This window comes from Lolium perenne, chromosome 3 (genome assembly GCF_019359855.2).
Source record: "Lolium perenne isolate Kyuss_39 chromosome 3, Kyuss_2.0, whole genome shotgun sequence".
In the NCBI taxonomy this organism is placed as follows: Eukaryota; Viridiplantae; Streptophyta; class Magnoliopsida; order Poales; family Poaceae; genus Lolium; species Lolium perenne.
The window spans coordinates 3,332,550-3,350,671 of record NC_067246.2 but is presented as its reverse complement, the minus strand read 5'-3'; the positions used below and the strand labels follow the sequence as shown (position 1 = coordinate 3,350,671).

The 18,122-nt window shown below is 47.4% G+C and overlaps 1 long non-coding RNA gene across 5 annotated transcripts; it reads right to left on the bottom strand.

Annotated features, from left to right (window-relative positions):
- Positions 1-11,456: 11,456 nt before the first annotated feature.
- On the bottom strand, positions 11,457-16,894 carry LOC127337994 (uncharacterized). Of its 5 annotated transcripts, none has more exons than XR_011753943.1 (11): positions 16,577-16,894; positions 16,430-16,489; positions 16,182-16,336; positions 15,366-15,431; positions 15,218-15,266; positions 14,997-15,080; positions 14,746-14,916; positions 14,531-14,628; positions 13,914-14,072; positions 13,167-13,346; positions 11,457-11,907 (listed from the first exon to the last, which is right to left on the bottom strand). It is a non-coding gene; the product is annotated as an uncharacterized lncRNA (long non-coding RNA). The 5 variants fall into 5 exon arrangements; XR_011753945.1 differs by lacking the exon at positions 11,457-11,907 and adding an exon at positions 16,024-16,100 and having other exon boundaries at positions 12,608-13,346; XR_011753944.1 differs by lacking the exon at positions 11,457-11,907 and having other exon boundaries at positions 12,608-13,346; positions 13,914-14,091.
- Positions 16,895-18,122: the final 1,228 nt, after the last annotated feature.

Below are 18,122 nucleotides of genomic sequence, written 5' to 3'. Positions count from 1 at the left end.
CTCGCTTACCACAACGATCGGGTGTTCTGTGAAATAATGGCGCAGCTTGCGAGCTGTTCTCCATACCGCATACGCTAGCTTCTGGTGATGAGGGTACCTCTGTTTCGCTGGCGTGAGCACTTCGCTCAGGTAGTAAACGGGTCTTTGCACGCCGTGAACGCTCCCTGCCTCCTCTCGTTCAACAACTAAGACGCTGCTGAAGACTTGCATTGTTGCTGCTATGTACATAAGCAGCGTTTCTTTTTTGTGTGGGGTTACGAGTACTGGGGATGTCGACAAGATCTTTTTCAGATTGTCAAAAGATTCCTGCGCTTTATCTATCCACTCGAATTTTTCTGACTTCTTCATCAGGCTGTAGAAGGGCAAAGCTTTTTCTCCTAGCTTGGCGATGAATCTGCTGAGTGCTGCCAGCCGTCCTGCCAATTGCTGCACTTGGTGCAAATTCTTTGGCGGCTCCATATCGAGAATGGCTTTGATCTTTAAAGGATTGGCCTCTATTCCTCTGGCTGAGATGAAATACCCGAGTACCTGTCCTCCCGGTACCCCGAAGAAACATTTCTTCGGGTTCAACTTGATTTTATACCTGTCGAGGTTGCCGAAGGTTTCCCGTAAATCGTCGATGAGAGTGGCGGCATGCTTTGTCTTTACCACGATGTCATCAATGTAGACTTCGATATTCCTTCCAATCTGCTCTCCATGACAAGCTTGCATACATCGCTGATAGGTGGCTCCTGCGTTTTTCAGCCCGAAAGTCATGACGTTGTAACAGAAAACGCCGTGCGGAGTGATGAACGCGGTTAACTCTTGGTCCTCCTTTTTGAGCTTAATCTGGTTGTACCCGGAATATGCATCGAGAAAGGAGAGACGATCGCATCCTGCCGTGGAGTCGACTATCTGGTCGATACGAGGCAGTGGGAAGTGATCCTTAGGGCAACGCTTATTGAGACTTGTATAATCGATACACATGCGAAGAGCTGTCGTGTCTTTCTTTGGCACCATGACTGGGTTGGCCACCCATTCGGCTTCTTTGAGCTCCCGAATGAATCCGGCCTTGCGGAGCCGACTAACTTCTTCACCGATCGCCTTTCTCTTCGGCTCTGAAAACCTGCGCATCGACTGCTGCACTGGTTTGGCTTTTGGATCAACGTTAAGGGCGTGCTCAGCGAGTTCCCTGGGAATACCTGGCATGTCGGATGGCTCCCATGCAAATATTTCCCAGCGCTCACGGAGGAACTCGATGAGCGCGCTTTCCTATGCGACAGCAAGATCTGCCGAAGTGTTTACTGTTTTCTTCGGGTCGGTAGGATGCACTTGCTGTTTCTTTGCCTCCTTTGCGACATCAAATTCGTCAGATCTTACGTTCCGATTGTCGGCTGCTGGCTTTGCGTGGTCTGTGATAGCGTCGATCACGTGGCGATCTTCTGGAAGTCCCTGTCGCAGTTGTCTGAACGAGAAAAGCTTCCATGGATAGTTATCGCTGTCCCATTGTTGCCTGGCATCTTCAACTTCAGGTACGCGTAATGGGGTACCGCCATGAACTTGGCGAATGCTGGTCTGCCGAGGATAGCATGGTACTGAGATTCCCAATCGACCACTTCAAATTCGATTTTCTCCTTCCTGAAGTTGTTAGGTGTGCCGAAAACCACGTCCAGCGATATTTTACCAAGGGAATAAGCGGGACGTGTCGGTATGATGCCGTGGAATCCTGTGTCGGACTCCCTTAGCATGTCGACTGTTAGGCCCATTGCTTTCATTGTGCTGGCGAATAACAGATTCAAGCCGCTTCCTCCGTCCATGAATACCTTGCTCATGTTGTATCCTCCGATCTGTGCTTCAAGGACCAGGGCGGCGTGGCCAGGCCTTGGAACGGCCTTCGGATGATTGGCCTTGCTAAAAGATATGCATTGGTCTGACCAGTCGATGTATTAGGGTGTGTCGACCATGGCAACTTCTGCATACTTTACTTCCCGCGAGAACTTTTTGACTTCTCTTTTTGAAAAACTGGTCTTATGGATCATGCTGACTTGTCCGCGAGGTTCTGGGAACACTTCGGTTGGTACGTACTTGTCTCCTTCTGCTGGTACATATGGTTCTGGTATATATGGTTCTGGTGGATAACTGTAGGATGCTGCTCTTCTCTCCATTGTACGAACTCTTGCCGCAGCTTTGGTCCTAAGATCGTCGCAGAACTGCCGAATTTTGAGGAACTGCCGACAATTTCTGAGCAGATGACTTGATTTTTCATGGTTGTCCTTTGGATCGATGTAAGAATGTAGATAACATGGTGCTTCAAGTTGCTCCGTGGCCGATAGATAAGGTGTGCGAAGACGACTCTTGCTCGGCTGCGTGCTGTGGCGTCCTTGCTCATACTGTCGGGGGCGAGTCACGATTTGCTCTTCTTCTTCACGGCGTGAATCCCTTCGTCTTTTCCTTTGCTCCTCTATGGCGCTGAAGCTGCTTCGGCTGCCTTCTCCAGCACTCCTGGATAGGACTGCCAAGGCTACTGTTGGCGCATTATCTTCTGGAGCCGAAGTTCCTGGGCTTGATGCGTTTGAACTAGGGAGGCGAAGGAATCCTCTGGAATCGATGATGAAGTGTACACCACCAAAAGTAGTATCCATGTTGCCGTGAGATTCTTTGGAGATCGGATGCGATGCCTCGGTGTACGGTACGAACTCGAAGGATCCACAGTGGACGGAATCCCTCGGGTCCGATGGCGTTGGTGACTCCAGCACGAACGCCGCAGACGTGACTGGTACTGCCGATGACCTGCCTTGTGCCAACAGATTTCCCACAGACGGCGCCAATTGTCGAGGGTACTCCTCGGCAATGCCCTCCGATTGGGGCTTAGGGTTGCCAGAATCCTGTAGGCTGACACGAGACATCGGTTAACAGACAAGCGGGGAGAGCGATTTACCCAGGTTCGGGGACCTCGATGAGGTAAAACCCTTACGTCCTGCCTGTCTGATCTTGATTATGAAAATATCGGGTTACAATGGGGTGTCGAAGGTTTCGGCTATGGTTTCGTCGAGAAGCTAAGCGCTGCTTGGACCTAGCTCTGGACTTGCGGTGGCTAAAGTTGCTAAGATTGATTGTGTCCCCCGACAGCCCCTCTCCTGGCCCTTATATAAGGGGCCAGGTCTCAAGGGATCTGTCCGGGTACGACTAGGTTACACAATCCCTAGATCTAAACTTTTCTTGTTCGGTTCTTCTTCGTCTTGTCCTTCAAGGAATCTTCTTCAGCACCGCCATAGTGGCCCACCTTACCATCGGGTGTCTTCATGGGCCTCCAGCTGGGCCGTACAGGATAGGGCAATAACAGTTACCCGAAGGGTAATGCCCACGTCAAGCTGCATAAGCGGCGGCGTGTGGCGGAGCTGGATAGTGAGGAGATGCATAAGTGTCGTTGTGAGGAAGAGCTATGGCAGGAGGCGGCAGCCAGGAGGGCAACAGCGGATGCGCAGAAGAACTAGTTGAAGTCGTTATTTAAGTTTAAATTTAGTTAACGTATCTAGTTAAATTTCAATAAAGTCATTGTCGTTGTTTTAGTTTCAATTTAGTTAAAGTAATATGAGACGAGGGTTCTCATTATTATATAAATGTAGAGATTGTCTTGGGAACTATTAAGAATACATTATTACATTACAGGTTTAAATATCGCCAACATCGCCATCTTGTGCTGTGGTTTTCTTCTGCACCGTAGCCATGGAGAATCTTCATCATTTAGCAAGATGCTTGGGTCAATTTTCACCGTGTAGGGCGGAATTTCTTTAAACTTATTATAATCTTCTGACATGTCTGTCTTGTCATCCACTCCCACATTGTTTCTTTTCCACGAAAGAACTATGTGGCACTTTGGCTCCTCGGTTGATGTATTCTTTTATTGATTTCTTTTTCTCGGTTTGCTAGACATGTCCTTCATGTAGAAAACTTGAGCCACCTCATTGGCTAGGACGAATGTCTCATCCATGTACGCAAGATTGTTGAGATCCACTGTTGTCATACCGTACTTATCGTCTACCTGTACCCCGCTGAGCTTCACCCATTTGCACCGAAACAAAGGGACCTTAAAAGTAGGTACATAGTCAAGTTCCCATATTTCCTCTATGTACCCATAATATGTGGTGGTCTGCCCATTCTCGTCTTTTGCATCGAAGCGAACACCACTGTTTTGGTTGGTGCTCTTTTTATCTTGGGCGATCGTGTAAAATGTATTCACATTTATCTCGTACCCTTGGAATGTACATATGTTTGAAGATGGTAACCTGGCCAACAAGTACAGCTGCTCTCCAACAGTGGTGTTACTCATGAGATGTTTTTGCAACCAACTGCCGAAGGTCTTCATGTGTGGATGTGTAATCAAGGACTCGGGATGGCCCGGGTTTACTTCTCGTACAACATTCTTGTGTATCTCGATGTACGGATCCACCAAGCTGGAATTGTATAGAACTATGTAGTGTGCTTGATTGAAAGAAAGCTTGTCCCTGCACACCGTTGCTTTCCTTCCTAGTGTGCCTTTTCCAGTCAGCCTCCCCTCATACCGAGATTCAGGAACACCAATCGGCTTAAGGTCAGGAAGAAAGTCAACACAAAACTCAATGACCTCCTCTGTTCCGTAGCCCTTTGAGATACTTCCTTCTGGCCTAGCGCGGTTATGAACATATTTCTTTAAGACTCCCATGAACCTCTCGTAGGGGAACATATTGTGTAGAAATACAGGACCGAGAATTCTAATCTCATCAACTAGGTGAACGAGGAGGTGCGTCATAATATTGAAGAAGGATGGTGGGAACAACAACTCGAAGCTGACAAGACATTCGACCATATCAACCTGCAACCCTGACAAACTTTCTGGATCCATTACCTTCTGAGAAATTATATTGAGAAATGCACATATCTTCACAATGGCTAGTCGAACATTTTTTGGTAGAAGTCCCCTCAATGCAACCGGAAGCAATTGTGTCATAAGCACGTGGCAGTCATAAGACTTTAGGTTCTAGAATTTTTTCTCCTTCATATTTACTATTCTCTTTATATTCGACGAGAAACCAAACGGAACCTTGATATTGAATAGGGCTTCAAAAAAGATTTCCTTCTCTTCTTTGGTAAGAGCGTAGCTGGCAGGCCCTTGAAACTGCCCTGGATGATTGCCGTCTCGTCCTTTATGACGTTGCAGGTCCTCTCGTGCTTCTGTTGTATCTTTTGTCTTTCCATACACGCCCAGGAAACCTAGAATATTCACACAAAGATTCTTGGTCAGGTGCATCACATCGATTGCAGAGCGGACTTCCAGGACTTTCCAATATTCTAGTTCCCAAAATATAGATTTCTTCTTCCACATGGGCGCGTGTCCGTCAGCGTCTTTCGGAACAGGTCGACTGCCTGGACCCTTTCCAAAGATAACATTTAAATCCTTGACCATGTCAAATACATCAGCACCACTACGGGGGACAGGCTTCGGACGGGGTTCTGCCTCGCCATTGAAATGCTTGCCTTTTTTCCTTAAGGCATGCCTGCGCGGAAGAAAACGGCAATTGTACGGGTACACATTTTTCCTACTTTTTTCCAAATATTTACTTTCAGTCTCATCTAAACAGTGTGTGCATGCATTGTATCCCTTGTTCGTCTGTCCTGAAATGTTACTAAGAGCAGGCCAATCATTGATGGTTATGAATAGCAACGCTCGTAGGTCAAATTCTTGTTCGGTGTGCTCATCCCACACACGTACACCTGGTTCGGCCCACAACTCCAAAAGTTCATCAACTAATGGCCTTAGGTACACATCAATGTCGTTGTCGGGTTGCTTTGGGCCTTGGATAAGCACTGGCGTCATAATGAACTTCCGCTTCATGCACAACCAAGGAGGAAGGTTGTAGATACATAGAGTCACGGGCCAGGTGCTGTGACTGCAGCTCTGCTCCACAAAAGGATTCGTGCCATCTGTACTTAGACCAAACCATAAGTTCCTTGCCTCACCTGCAAAATCCGGGAACTCTCTCTCGATGTTTCTCCATTGCCGACCATCAGCGGGGTGCCTCAACATCGCGTCTTTCTTACGTTCTTCCATGTGCCATCACAACAACTTGGCATGTTCTTTGTTTCTGAACAAACGTTTCAACCGTGGTATTATGGGAGCATACCACATCACCTTCGCAGGAACCCTCTTCCTAGGTGGCTCGCCCTCAACATCACCAGGGTCATATCTTATGATCTTATACCGCAATGCACCGCATATCGGGCATTTATTCATATTCTCGTACTTCTCACCGCGGTAGAGGATACAGTCATTAGGGCATGCATGTGTCTTCTGCACATCTAATCCTAGAGGGCAGACAAGCTTCTTTGCTTCATACGTACTGGCCGGCAATTCGTTCTTTCTTGGAAGCAGCTTCTTTAATATTATCAGCAATTTTTCAAATCCCGAGTCAGTCACACCGGCCTCTGCCTTCCATTTCAGCAATTCCAATATGCTACCCAGCTTTTTCTGCCCATCTTCACAACCTGGGTACAACAATTTTTGGTGGTCCTCTAACATCTTGTCGAACTGCAACTTCTCCTTATCTATGCCACAGTCTCTCCTTGCATCAGAAATGGCCCAACGAAGATCATCATCACCAGGCTCATCTGCTGCCCGTTCTTCACCTCCTTCTTCTTCATTGTCTTCCATTGCAGTATCATCGTATTCAGAGAACATAGATCGGTAGTTGTCATCGTTATGTTCTTCATCGCCGTCTTCCATCATAACCCTTTCTTCTCCGTGCTTGGTCCAAACATTATAGCCGGACATGAATTCGTGCCGAAGCAGGTGGCTCTGAATGTCTCTTGAGCAAAATTAATCCTTCTCATTCTTACATTTCAGACATGGACAACAAATAAAACCTTGCTTCGACTTGTTGGCCTCGGCCACAAGCAGGAAAGATTTCACGCCCTCTCTGAAAGCGGGATCGCATCGGTTACCGCACATCCATGGATGCCTCATCTGCACCATAAGTACAATTATGTATCAAATGCAATCACCATGCTAAAATTAGTTGTGTGCGGACTATATATACGAGAAAATAGTTGCTAACCTTTTAGGACAAAAAAGAGGAGAAATCTTATCAAATAAAATCAAGTGGCATCCTCACAAACATTTCATCAAACACCTCTTGTGCACGTGAAGAAAAAAAGAGCTAGCATAAACCTCCACCTTTCACCACCAAGGAAAAAATGTAGGGAGGTGGGGGGGCTGGCTGTGTATATATAGGCCTGGACCTTTTGTCCCGGTTTGTGGCTCAAACCGGGACAAAAGGGGTGCCAGCAGGCCGCAGAAGGCCTCAGACCCTTTTGTCCTGGCCCTATCCACCACCCGCGACAAAAGGGTCCTAACGGACTGGGACAAAAGGCTCCGTGCCCTCCAGCTGGTTTCGGGGCAACGTGGCCAGGCCATTTGTCCCGGCTCCAGACTGGGCCGGGACAAAAGGCCTGGACGAAAGCCCAGTTTTGTACTAGTGTATTTGTTTCTTCCACTAATGTTCATCTATTTGCATTATTTTTGCTTTCAGTAATATTCATCTACTTATTATATCTTTGTTGCTTTCACTAATATTCATCTTTTTACATTGCGTACTAATAAACCACTCTCTTCATTTGTGTTTGCAGGTGATTGAAACATGCCGCCAAAAAGGGGTCTTCGAAAGAAGCTCGCGGACTTGGTAGGTGGGAGTTCTTCGAGGCGGGCACCCCGAGCTCCTACCCCCTCCTAGCCCCCCTCCTAGCCCCCCTCGGAGGCGTGGATCATGTAGGAAGAATGCGACGCGGGCACTCACTCCTAGCCTCCCTCCTAGCCCACCCGCAGCCGAGGATGATGATGAGGTGGAGCATGGGAGTGAGGAGGACGAGGAGCACGGGGGTCGGGAGGACGAGGAGCACGGGGGTTGGGAGGACGAGGAGCACGAGGAGGAGGGTGAGGGGGACGAGGAGGACCTCTCGGAGGATGACGGGTTGGGGGACTTACCGTATGAGCCTGACCCAAGCCTAGCTTGTGAACCGCCGGAGGAGGAGCAGTACGTTGCCGCTGAGGAGAGGCTGCAGCCATGTGATAGGAAGCCATATCAACGTGGGAAGACACAGCTCCCCAAGCTAAGAACGTGGCCCTAGAGCGATGTTGTTCTAGTGCCCGCTGGAAGGAGGTACATGCTACTTTTGGCATTTCGTTATCGCAATTTTATCATTATTGAAATTTTTATCACATACATACTGATGCTGTCGTTTCATTATGCAGTTCGTTCAAGTACGGCGACCCGTCGAGGAAGCCGGCACGTGGCTACGCGAACATCCTTGCAGGCCTAATTAGAAAGTATTTCCCTGGGCTTGTCCATCTCCCTACTGGTGGCCGCGACGTAGCTTGGAGGTGGGCGCACTACAGCCTCGCGCCAGATCCTTATGGGAAGCACGCCAACATGCAGGAGGTAGTTCTACACAAATTCTGGGTACGTGACTTTTGACTTCTTAGCATTCAAACACTCCTTGGTTGACAATAGTTGCACTAATGCCCCTTGTTTAACCTATGTGCATGGTTGCAGAAATACTTCACGAGGGCTGAGGGTAAGGAACTTGCGTGCGATAATATCGTACACGAGATATGCAAGACGAGGGTGACTGGCATGCACTACGAGTCACGTGTTCAGTGCGTCCGCAACTGGCACGCCGACCGCAAAGTTTAGATGTCTAAGGACGACGCTCGAGACACGCTCATGGCACCGTGGCAGTACCTGCAGGTATTTGCATTTATGTGTTATTGATTTCTTTATCGTCATGTAGTTTATTTTACCATAATGGGTCTATCTTGTGTATGTAGAACCCTCCTCAGTACGTCGGCAATGACAACCAGTGCTTTCTGGCGATGGTCAAGTGGTGGACATGCCCCCAGTACCTCGAGAAGCATGAGGAGGGCAAGCAGAAGCGGGCAGAGATGCGAGGTGGATCGCATATCCAAGGCAGCATCCCCCTCTCTCTTCACATGCAGGCCGAGGTGAGCAAATGGTTCCTTCATTCTGTGATTTCATGTTATATATTATTAACTCCGCTGGGGTGTCCCACTTCACTTAATTACATGTTCTCTTTTGCAGGAAGTCGGGACAGGAGCGAAGCCGAACGTATTTAGCTTGATTCGAAAGATGAAGACTAGGAAGACGCCCCATCCTGAGACAGGGTCCACGTGGGTCAACGAGCAAGACGAGACCCAGTGTACGGCATATGTCTAGAAGTTCAAGTAGAAGCACGGCGAGACCTCCCAGCCAGAGGCCGAGGACTTTGACGTTGAGGTTGCGGTGCTTGCGGGAGAAGGCCTGAAGCATGGCCGCCTATGGCTTGGTGACGGGTGCGTCGACCCAGCGACTGTTCCGACTCTCCGCCAGATCCGTCGTGGTCGTCAGAGCGGCCAGCCTCAGGTAGAGACCCGGCCATAGGCTTCGGATCTAGCTGTCGAGCGGTTACGGGTATGTTCTTCCTCTACGTTTCTTTACATGCTTTTCATTGAAATGTTAATGACATCGCGGCAACACAACGTAGGCGGATATGGCAGCAAGGGAACAGGAGGCCCAGCAGCGCTAGGCGCAGCTGGAGCAGCAGCTTAGGGACTACTAGCAGCAGCAGCAGATGATGCAGCAGATGATGCAGCAGCAGCAGCAGATGAGCTGGATGATGAGCCAAACCGCTCTATCTTCTCCACCGGGGAGTCTTGCTACTCCTCCTAGCGCCTTCTCGTGGGTAAGTGGTTAACTCCATATCTCCACCAAATGTCCTTTCTCTTGTCTTATTGACCAATCAAGACATCAGATGCAGGGGCCTTCGCAGATGATGCCGAACATGCCGCTCATCCAGCCACCGCCCACTCAGAACCCGGTGACACCTTTCATGGTCAACAACACGAACATCATCCGTAACCTGATCCCCAGTGAGTTCTCCTACACTTGTGCCCAACGCGCTTCTAGTTTGTAGAATGCCATGACACTTGTAAATTTAGCCATTCCATGCCACCATGTTCAATTTCCATGTCAATATGCAAATGCTAATTCCATGTCAATATGTAAATGTAGCCATGCATGCTAAATGCATCCCATGTTTTTCCTTTTCACCTTGTAGGAGAAGGACAAGGCAATGAAGATGGTGCCATGGGAAGCAATGGAGGAGGACAAGGTTGATGCCATATGGATTCTATGAACTTGTCGTCATGCTTTTCCTTGTCGTTGTTGGATTATGCACTTGCCGTTGTTGGATTCTATGCACTTGTTGGACTATGGACTTGTCGTCGTTGTAATGGACTTGTATGGACTCTCTATGCACTTGTATGCACTTTATGCACTTGTATGGACTATATGTATTTGTTATATGTTGTTGAAGTGCTACATATATTGTTGTTATGGATGTATATCATATATATTGAATTATGTGCAGGAAATAATGAAAAACAACAAAAACCTGAAAAATACTGGGGCACACGGCAAAGGACATTTGGTCACTTTGTCGTGTGCACACGCACGGCAAAGACGCCACGTGGCGTGCAGCTGTGCTCCTGGTGTGCGTTTGGGTGTGCCTGGAGGAGTCTTTGCCGTGCGCGCTGGGGAGTGGGCGCACGGCAAAGAGCAGGGGCACGGCACAGGCAGGTGCACGGCAACGATGATTCGCACGGCAACGACGCGGGCGCACGGCAGCGAGTGTTGCACGGCAGTGGCCTGCCGCACGGCAAAGGCGCTGTGCACGGCAAAGACACGGGCGTACGGCAGCGCTGCATCGCACGACAAAGATTTTGCGCGCACGGCAGCGTCAGCCCGCACGGCAAAGATCTGCACGCACGGCAGCGCTACGGGCGCACGACAAAGTCTTTGCCGTGCAACTCTCGCGACGCACACGGCAAAGATTTCGTTGCCATCGGAAACTTTGCCGTGCGATCTTTGCCGTGCGGCGTCGCACGACAAAGTCTTTGCCATGCATATAGGGCCCTTTGCCGTGCGAATTGTTGCACGGCAACGTCCTTCTTTCCCGTAGTGCGGCAACTGTACACGAGGAGGTAGTGGTGAACTCAAATCTGTGTCTCCTTTGTGCACAACGATCTGCTGGTGGTAGTCAGACGGAACTGCGGTCGTGCCATGCAGAGATGGAGAAGAGGGTGCGGACCTTGAATCCATCCAAAACAGCCCTTGCTCTACCCGCCTCGCATGGAACAACACATACCAGCCGGGTGCAGCCATCTCTATGCGACGTCGCCTCACGATGGTGGCACCCTCGATCTCCAGAGATGGTTGTTCCACCGCCGCAAGCATCTGTCCTCCAGTTGTCAGTGGTGGACGGCCTGCTCGCGTGTCGCCCTGGAAGGCAATGACCACAAAGATTCAGGCCAAGTATGCCAATCATCATATACTCACATTGATCTGCAATGATCACACAGAGTTGTTCTTACCCGTAAGTGCAAATGAAAGAACTATATCATTGGTCAATCCCTAAATTTGCACCCCTCCTTTTTCACCCCCACAAAACAATCTAAAAAGGTAATGGCAATGAGAACATGCCCCTTTGAAGCTCTATTTTGAACAATTAAACAATCAACTGCAAAATTGTACATCCTTATACCTTGCTTCCTGCAAGAAATTCATCAAGTGCTCCATGATCATAAAAACAAAATATATAATTCAGTCTTGCATAGAAATAAGCAAACAATGGATTCCCAATCATAAAAATCTTCACACCAGAGGAAGGAAACCAGTAGGGTCAGTTACATGGCATATGGAGTTCACAGACCTAAACATCCAAATGGAGTACAACATACCAGAGAAAGAAAGAGTGGTGGGGAGGGTGAGCATACCTACAGAAGAGCCTCAATGTTGGCCACTGTCAACATTGGTGTAGGAATCTCCAAGAAATCAAACCCTAGAAGCAAAATAAAATGTAATTAATCAAGGGAGGAAGGAATCAGAATGAGTAGCTAACATGGGGAGGCAGGAGGCGATGTGCTCTAGCGGAGGAGGCTGGGAGGGTGGTAGGAGGTCGGATATAGACCACGGCCTTTTCTGTGTCTTCTATATGGAACGTATATTCAGTTACTAAAAAGAGCAAGCTGAATTTGCTGAACTAACGTAGATTATAAAGAAATGGAGAGATAAAAACCATGGAACAGAGACATTGAATTGGAAAATCAGCATCATGTAGAAATATGACAAAACTGAAGGTCCTCTCTAATGGAAATCCATTGGTACAAACCAAGGTATTAAATCTTAAAGGTCCTAAAATAAAAAAGTATCAATATGTATGAAAACACAAGGTACCAAATGTTGTGCCTTTAAATTTGTAATTATAACACAATAAAACTCTGATAGAACAATTAAAAGTCCTTTAAAGACCATGCCAAATTAAAGCCAATAATAGACTGCATACCATATATTGTAATGGCAAAGAAAGAAGAAAAAAGTAGATATAGGTTGAGTATGGGTTCAATCGAGATTTGTCAAAAATATCATGTTGAACATTTTGATCAATAGCAAGAACAACACATAGTCACACATATATGTTTAATGAACTCTAAGGCAGCATCGCCTTTATGTGTGTGAGGATCATACACTGATCCGCCAGCGTTTCACAGCAGGTTCCCCGGCATATCTATTTTGGGTGACGAAAGAGGAGGCGTCACCGGGGAGCAGGCCAGCCACCGAGGGAGTCGTGGGCGAAGATGAAGCTACTACAGGCGATTAAACAATAGAATGCCATGCAACTAATTTCAGAAAACATAGGTTGTTCTCCCCTGTGATACCTTAATGAGCTTAGTGCATGTATTTATTTTGAGTACTACATCAGAAGAGCTTCATTTTAATTCTGTGACCATGTTGAACACTACATACTTGTTAATTACATATAGATCAAATAAGCCAATTCTCATATTCAGAAAAATAGTTATTCCATTATGCAAAACCGAGCAAAGATGAATCCTGATGGTAAAATCAACTATTTGACGATCTGGTAACTAATATCACCTCAACTCTATGCTTATGAGTACATAATTGAGGTTTCCATAAAAAGTACCACCAAACTACAGCCATGCCACTCAATTAGCTTTGAAAATAGGAACAACTAATGCAATCCGTATTCAAAAAACACAAACACTAAGTTATTAGTAAAAAGGAGGAGGTATCCACCTTTGGACGAAGGCGTTGGTAGAGTAAAGCATGCCAATACGATGATAGCATCGACATAGGCATAAATAATACGGCGGAAAGAACCACTGAATCTCCGTGCACCAATGTTGGGTGTTGTCGCAGCTAGCGGAATAATCTACCGCCTCCCAAACCCAAACATTACAAGTCATAGCTCAACATCTGCAAAGCAGCGAAATAAAATAAAAATGTCAGCACATATATCTTATAGCAGAACAGTACATTTGAATAATATGAGGCAGCCTATCATCGTAAATGACCTACGAAGCCTGTGAAAAAAGATATCGACAGTACCATAGTAACTAAATTCACCCAAGGTATAAAATAAATGTCACTTTGAGTTGGGCACAGTAACTATTCATCAAAATAAGTGAGTTATATGCAAACTCTTAAGTAATAATTGTGTAGTTCAAACCATTGAGCTTGTTCAGAAATTAGCATGAGCAACAAGTATTCAAATGCTTCTCCAGAGGGCTCCATGACATATGATCTAACAACTGTAGGTACATATCAGAGAGCTGTATCCAAGATTCAAAAAGGGTTAAACACAATACAAGGAACAACATCAAATTCTGTCACACCAAATGCATGTCAGCTCATACTTGAACTTTTAGCTTAAAACCAATATTAGCAAACTAATGCAGTTTTCAATTGGCATGCCTTTTTTGGGGATAACCCAAAGAACAAAAAAAAGGAGAGCTAGAAAATATCCAGCACACATGATATTACCATAATCTACACCTGGATGACCCATCAGTATAACCTGGGGCAATATGAGAGCATGTCCAGATCTTGTGCAAGCACTTCAACAAGGTGATAGGAGCTGGAGTGCTTCATGGACAATTGCAGCCATGCTTCTGCTTGCTATGACTGATCTGTGTCCAACCACTGTTCAGAGAAATCAACACTGTCATGTAGAAGAAAAAGAGGATGGGCTAGCTAGCATAATGCAAACAAAATCAACTAAGCATAAAATAAAAAGGAGAGGCCTAATTATATATAAAGACCTGAGCAAGTAGGAAGTGCAGCGAGTTGAGATTTTGTGGGAGCAACACGAGCAGAGATTTTGTTCAAAATTAGACTTGTCTCGAGTAGATCTCTTGGAGGGGAACTTTGTGCAGTAATGGCCTAAATCTACTCAATCTATTGAGAGGGCTTCAGATGATATCTTTATGGGATGAGAAAGAAAACTGGGGGAAAATGGGCGATTGATTGCGAAAAATTTCTTTGCAAGGCTTTCAATTCTTCCCTGCCTCCTTTGTCCTCAATGCGCTAATGTAGTTTTTTACATTCTTCAAGAATGAACCAGAACTCTCCAAACTAAAACAACCAAGTGAGTAAGGTACCTAGTTCTTGGGGATGAAGGGGAGTGAGGCGGCAAGGGACGCAACAGGAAAGGAGAAGACAAGTGAACCAGCCAACCAGGCAAGATGAGCTCCTCATCCTACAGTGACAAAACTTTTTAGATTTGAAGAAAAAAAAAGTACTATGAGGATCTGCAGCGCGAACATGATGAAAAGATGAGCTAAAATTGGGAACCAAATTAGACCAGATGGCTTACAAAGAAGAAGGTAGAGGGGATCCGGATGGGCATCATGCGTTCTCCATGATGAACCAAGGCCACCTGCTCTTCCCTCCTGTCACCGGCCTCCTTCCTCTCCCATGTAACTCCTCTAGGCGGAGCACCGCCGCCCCTGCTGATTCTTGTCCGCGCTGCCCCGCGGCTTCTTGTCTGTAAATTCAGTCACCTAATAGTTTCAGCAAGAAGATCTATGAAATGGAGATATGTCTCATGTGATACAATTTGACGACCATTGATTAATCGGTTGTAAATCCCTTCCATAAAGGATTGCTCAAGCTCCACTGTCATTCTCACTACCTTCCGACAAAAGATACCTATGCAAAAGAACTGCAATATAGTTAGGCAGTATCTACTACAGTGCAGATGCAGAGGTAAAAACTGATGTAAATATAAGGAACCGGAAATACAATATTATCTGCAATACAATAACAAAAGTGGGCTGATCATTTACCTTCAAATTTATGCAGTAATGCCTCAACTAAGGTTGTTCCTGGCCTAACCTAAAAATACCATCGAAATCAAACTAATAATGTGCTCACCCAACACCTCAATTACTGGAGGAACAAAAAAAGAAAATTAAATGGGCATACATATTTTACCTTCTAGCCTTGTGAACATCTGTCTACAAAAATCAGTCACTTGACTTGCTTGTTCTTTTCTAGCCCCTGCAATGGAACCCAAAAAAAAGTTGGTTTACTATCAAAGTGAACACATCTGTAGCTCGAATCTATCACAACATTTATTCATTTCATTCCGGTGATTTGCATGCATTATTGCCTATTTTGATGGTGGAACAATTAGTTCATTTGATGGAGAGAACAATTCAAAGATGGTAGATTAAAACAATGATAAAGTGCTAGTCTATGCAAAGTACTCATTCTGGGTTTTGTGTAAACATTAGGCAGGTATCAACCAATCTCTAAACTTGAAAAAAAAAATAACTTCCATGAGTACCAATATATTACATTCGCAAATTTTTCGTATCACCCACACAATAATTTAAGCACATCTATTATCCACTGATCATGCCACTATAAATTAGAACAAAATACACTGCAGCAGAGTCGAGGAATAAAGCAAGGAAAAAATAAAAGACCCAATCTAGTACTAATGACGTAAGTTCAGAGCGTTACTTGACCTACACGCCGGAATATAAGCCTTGTGAACCAAATTAGAAAGCATGACATCATTGCCAATTTATTTATTCTAGTTTCTAATTAACCTAATCTATTCCATAGCTTGTAGATATTTACCCACCCACAAATTAGGCATGGTAACCTTCCAGCTTGTACTACTATGCTCCCATCGCATTTTGCACCTCATATATCAGAGTGCTTGACTCAAAAAACAAAGTGGTGAGACATAGATAGCAACAACACGATATATATTGATAAGAAAGAATAGAGATGGAATACCAGTAGAAGCCATTTGCACGACTTTGGGGCGCAGCGGCGCAAGCATCAGAGCTCCAATGCTCCAGCCCAAACCACCATGTACATCGTGTCATCTATTAGACAGGGACAACAGCAATAGCATCTCTTTTCCAATTTCATTCTCGGTAGTAACAAATCTGGGCAAGAGAAACCACATTGTTCCTATTTCCTTGAAGCATGAAATTTCTACAATAACTATGAAGGGAATCTGACAGAACCTGCGCACTCACCTAGGACAAAGAAACGCTCTATTGTTGCTCAAGCCATCACCATTCCGAACCGTCCACTGCCTGCAATAAAAATCAAAGGAAATCAATCAAACTGGGTATTGCCAATAACTCCAAATGCACATCCTAGAAACCCAGCCTCCAACCTACCAAGGAACATTAACATGGGCGACAGTAGCAGGTTGCCGGCGTTGCGAGGATGACACCACACACAAACTCGTCCAGCCTGACGCGGAGGTGCCGATTCTATCGACGGAGATAGGGAGACCGAACCTCTTAGCCAGTAGACCGCCGGCTGTGCCAATGGCCGCCGGAGTCGACCTGTTCTCCGCGAGGAGGAGCTCGTGGCATACAGCGTCCTCCGTGAGGATGAGCTCGTGGCGTATGGCGTTCTCCGCGAGGACAAGCCATTGTTTCTTGACCGCATCCCTCCGTGAGGACGAGCTCTTGGGCGGCGTCTGCACCGCCCCCACTCACCCACTGTTTCTTGACCGCATACATGGCCAGCCTGCTCAAGAGACGGGGCGGCGCCGCCGCTTCTTGCCCGCCCAGCCCCCTGCTGCCTCTTCTCCGCGCAACACCGCTGCTTCTTGCTCCCCGCCGCCCCACTTCTCTTCTCCGCGCCACCTGCCGCTGCCTCTTCTCCGCGCCAGCTTGCAACCTCCACGCCGCCGCCCGTTGATGCCTCTTCTCCGCGCCGGCCTGCAACATCCACACCGCCGCCTACAAATCCCGCCCTTCACGAGCACTGGAAGCCGTGCAGCCTCCGGCAGGATCCGCCGCCACGATGACGTGCGGGAGGAGCAGGAGGAAGGGGCACGAAGGGGAGGACAGAGGTCGGGGGCGCGGTGCTCGGTGTCGGTGCGCGGGAGTAGGCGGGGATTGGGCAGTGGAGGAAGGAGCCGATTGGGTTGCGGGAGTGGTTGACCGATCAGATAGACCTCCCGCAGCGACCGGAGCACGCATCGACGCCGGGGAGCTCCTGCAGCAACCGGAAAGAGGATGCAACCGATTGGGCCACGAACATGCGGGTCCCGCATGGTGGGCCCGCGTATCAGTGAGCAAAAGTCAGTAGATGCTAGGTTACTGAATTCCATCCTTGTACCCCTCTGATTATCGCACAGGGGAGCAGGTCTCGAATGGGGCACTCGAAGCATCTCTAGCGCACTGCCTCGTCGGTTTAGGCGGGATCGATGGCGCTGACCGCCAGGGAGGTCACGGCTAGTCGGCGGATCGGGCCAAAATGTTAGAGTATCTCCACCGCCGGTTCCGACAGTGTTCTCGATAGCTGTTTAGGGACTGACGCCTGTTTTTGGGCTCACATCGGCCCGCCCCAAAAAGCGCCGGCGCGATTTCGAGCCCAGTAAAAACGCCCTAAAAAGCGCCGGCGCGGTTTCGGTGGATCCGCCTTGGCAGTGACAGGAGGCGACGGATCGCATTAAAAACGACACTGACTGTACGGTATTCATCGTCAATTGCATCCCGCGGTTCCGACGAGGAGGCGACTGACCACGTGGCGTCCACTCACCTTCCCCAAGCGCCTTGAATGCACGTCCACCGCTGCCCTTTAAAAACCCACCGACGCGCTGCTCTTCTTCCCCCGTCGTCCAACCCTAGACTCTGCCACCAAGCTCTCAGACTCAGACGCCGCGCGACAATCCCACCACCACACAGAACCATGCGATGGCGCACAATG